The following is a 4,505-nucleotide window of genomic DNA, read 5'->3' on the forward strand; positions in this document are numbered from 1 at the left end:
GCCTTAAAATAACCCCATACATCGGCATTTAAGGCAATTAACAGGCCTCAAATAATAATATTAATAATAATAATAATAATAATAATAATAATAAGTGAGGTGGGGAGGATTTCAGGTTGTGAAGCATACCTGTAATATAAGTTACTTGAAAAAACATCGCAGAAGAATAAAATAAATATTAAAAAAAGCCAACAAACAAACTACTAATGATACTGAGTCCATCTACAACAACAAAAAAAAACAGTTGGCAGTGTAGTCATGCTTATGCAGAGGTAACAATACCTCCCAGGTAGTCGAGAGCATTCAGCCCTCAGAATCCTGCATCATTCCATAGGCCTTTATACATTGTCTGAAGACATATATGTATATATTATTTATAAAAAGTGTTTATGAGTTCTGTAGTGAGGGTGCACAAGTCCAATACAAAGTCTTTTTTTGTTTGTTTTTTTTGGCGGACACTACACCTTTGTTTGAATGTGTGCTGAGATTAAACCTGGGCCACCCACATGCCAGGCAAGTTTGCTACCGCTTGAGCCACATCCCCTCTTGGGTGGCTTTGACAGCTTCCTCAAATGCTGGGGGATGAATTAAATATTTGTATTTATTTCATCATTACCTCTTAGACAAAATATGTTTCCAATCTTTGAAACAGAAACTGACTTTTGGTAGAAGGAGGGGACAGAAATAAGCACCCAGTCTCTATACGTTATTTACTATCAAAATAGTGACTCAACACAACACTGAGGCAGACAAGGTTTCCAAGGCAAATACCAACCAGCAGATATATTCCATGCTCATAGGCAGCTCAATTTCAATCATTTAGTCCTTTTTCCTCAACTAAAGAAGATCTCAATCTTTAATTACAACATCTAACTTAAAAATTCTTCCTACCTAAGCATTGTTTTAAATACTTATCCTTCTAAGTTTAAATTTTTCTTGCAACACAATGCCCATTATTCCACTTCCACCTTCATCTCAAATTATCTCTTTAACTTGTTTTTACTTATTGTTATAGCCCCCCCCAAAGTCTACCCCAAAATAAGGTACAATTTATAAAGATTACACCCTACATTGCAGTTTAACCACAGAGGTCCACAATGCCATTTTCCTTGCTTAGGTTTAGGAAAGATATATTTTAACTAAAATTTCATTATCATAAATTCCTTCCCTATATATCTTTTATTCCTCCTACAGTTTTACCACAATCACAATGTAGCAAACTCTCAAAATGTGTGTGTATAATCATACAAAGACTTCCTAAAATATATAATTGTAAGTATGCTACAAAAAACCTTTAAAATTCCAATGTTAGGGATATAGATTAAAAAATACACTGAAGTTGTTTTTTTTTTTTTATAAGTTGTGTTTGTTGTTTGTTTTCAGGGGTAAGAAAGCCATAGAGGATTGAGGGCCTTCATACAAGAACCAATTGCTTCACCTAAAACTACAAACAGTATGCAGCAGAATTCCATTGAAGACTAAAACTTTTTTTTTCTTTAAAAAAAAAAGTTGAAATTGCACAAATGAAAAAGAAAGTCTCTATACCTTGCCCATAAGGATACAAAACATTAAATAATTAATTTTCCAACTTGAGAAAGAGGCATCATGTACCAAACTAGAGCATTATGAAGTAAGTATTAATAATAGAAAAAAATCATCTCCACTTTTTACCATTTAAAGACTTAAAACAATGGTAAAATGGTTTTAGAGAATGCCCATGAATTTGGTAATCAATTTAGAATAAAACCTAAGGGATAATTTGTGAGTGCCATCTGGGATTCAGGCAGCCTCATCAACCAAAAATAAAACTTGTTGAGATCATGCAAATTTAAAATTCATATATATATTTTAATGACTGGATTGAATTAATCTTTTTTTTGGTAGAGGGAGGGGACAGAAAAAAGCACCCAGTCTCTATACTGGCTTGCATAAAATAAAATAATTATTTGCAGGTTTTACAAAAAAAAAGAAAACTGGCATCTTTAGAAATTAAAATGTGAAATATTCAAGTTGAAAACCACAAAATGAATTCCTTTATCAAAAAAGTTAGTTGTGAGACAGGATTCATTTGCATTAAACTCTCAAAATGACAGCTCAGTGAAAAACAATTCTGTTTGAAATTCTCATTCCATGTATCTGCCACAAAAGGGTACACAATCTATTATGTCATAAGTTCTGAAATCCAAAAGCTTTATAACCATAGTTTAAGGTGGAAACAGGATCCAGAATCTAGAAAAAGCTCTAATTCATCCCTAATTTAGCTAGCCCAGTCTAATGATAGTTTTTAAGAAACTTGTAGCTAAAACCTGTTACCTGGCACACTGGAATTTGTTTTCAAAAGCAATGTCTGTACATAGTCCATGTTGTTTTCAGACATTTTCCTGTAGAACCAGAGGCATCTTAAATTTGCAAGTTCAAATTGTGTACTTACCCCTGATACCTACCAAAAGGAGAGACTGGATATAGAGACAGATTTCCTGTCCCCTAAAATGTTTTGAGCACTGCAAGAATTGCTGATTACTATGTCCTATCAATGTCAATCTCAGGGATTCTTACAGGCAATTCAAAGGGGGATATGGCAGCGTGAGTAGTTCATACAGGCAGACTATTTTCTGAAGGAGATATCCTGCAAATAACCTGATATGAGATAGCCCCTCAGGAACCCTTTACATCTAATAATCATACCAAAAATTCATTTTAATATGAAATATGAATCCAATATGTTTAGAAACATACTCAAAAGGCATTCAAATGTCAATTTTCTCATATTGAAGCCAGATTTAAATTTAGGTAGTCAGTGTAGTTAGGTAAATCAGGTCTAATATCAAGTGAAATCTAAAATGGAGGCCATGCTGAGAATAATTCCAGGAAATGCAGGACAACTCATGAAATGTTAATGAAGTCTCAAAAAAGCCCTAGGCCCAAAGTCCATCCCAAAGGAATGTTAATGGAGACCAGGAAACAGCCCCCAACAGATTTGGAGATAGCCCATCCCAAAGAAGTTTTAATGAAGTCCTTCCTGCCCAGATTACTACTTTGGTTCACCTGTGTCGCACCCCTTGGGCCTTCCAAGCTACATTCCATTACTGAAAGAAGTATAAAAAGGGAAAACAACAGCCCTTCCACGGATTCCAACTCTTGGGTCCCCTTCATCCTCCAGGAGAAGTTTTTTCTGCTGTCCTTTAATAAACTTCTAATTTCTACTCTGACCTTCCCTCAGCATGCTTCTTTGGTGTTATTCTTCAACATTGGGGAAGCAAGAACTCGTCACCGGTCAGCAGTGGTATCATTATCAGAAAATGCCTTCCAGATGCACATTATTCAACTAATGCCTTTAGAAACTACACACTTAAAATTAAAACTGGTCCCTGATGCTTTTTAGTACTCCAAGATATTTGGTATCTGTGGGCACCTTTTTTTCAGACTGTTCTAAAACTCAGAACGAGGTACATATGGGAGGTCAGGATGAAACGACAATATACAGTAAATTCTTCATTGGGTAATTTTAACTCTGACACTCTAATAGATGAAACAGTTTTGGAGATAAAAATAGATTCTATGTTTCACCAAATTCTGGGTTATGGATTCAATCCAAACATATATTAGAAAAGACTTAAGGCTACTGGTTAAAATCTATTTATAATAGGTATTGAAAATATACAAAAGGCTGGGTGTGTTGGTGCAGGACTGTAATCCCAGTTGCTTGAGAGGCAGAGGCAAAAGGATCAAAAGTTCAAAGCCAGTCTTAGCAAAAGTGAGGTGCTAAATGACTCAGTGAAACTGAAAGACTCCAGCCCAGAAACCCCAGGCCCCATTGTGAAACCATCAGGGCGTGTTGCTAACCCACGTAAAGAGAGGTCTGTCTGTTAATCAGTTAAGGGTAGTCTATTGTGAGGGGACAGGATGGTTGAGGAAGAACAGAAAAGCAGATCCCAAGGCATGCCTGAACAAACAGGAATGATAATGATAAGCAGGAACAGAAAAACCAGAGTGTTAATATGTAACTGTCATGAGGTTTATCCAGGAACATAAAGTGAAAAACAACTTTGCCCTTTAGGTAATCTATATGTTGGGTTCAAAATAACGAATAGGAAACCTGTCACTTCCCACGCGCGTGAAACCTGCCCCATTATCCTATAAAAGACCTGTACCCCAAAGCCCGGTGTGCCAGTTCACCAAAGCTCCGGCTGAGGTTTTGCTGAGCACCCGCAGGCGTCTGTGTCTGAATAAACCTCTTGCGTTTGCAGCCAGTGCCTCGTGCGTCTTTCTTGGACAGGGAATTGGTGGGTCTTTCAGAAACCTCATCTCTAAATGAAGTAAAAATAACCCTAAGACTGAGTCTCAGTAGTCCATTGTTCCTAAATTCAATCTCTAGTATCCACCATAAAAAAAAAAATATGTACCAGTGGGCTGGGGCTGGGGCTCAGTGGTAGCTAACTTGTCTGGCACTTGGCTTAATTCTCTGCACTACATATAAGTAAAGAAAATAAAGGTCTATCAACGAC

The sequence above is a fragment of the Callospermophilus lateralis genome, assembly GCF_048772815.1.
Source record: "Callospermophilus lateralis isolate mCalLat2 chromosome 11 unlocalized genomic scaffold, mCalLat2.hap1 SUPER_11_unloc_3, whole genome shotgun sequence".
Taxonomy (NCBI): domain Eukaryota; kingdom Metazoa; phylum Chordata; class Mammalia; order Rodentia; family Sciuridae; genus Callospermophilus; species Callospermophilus lateralis.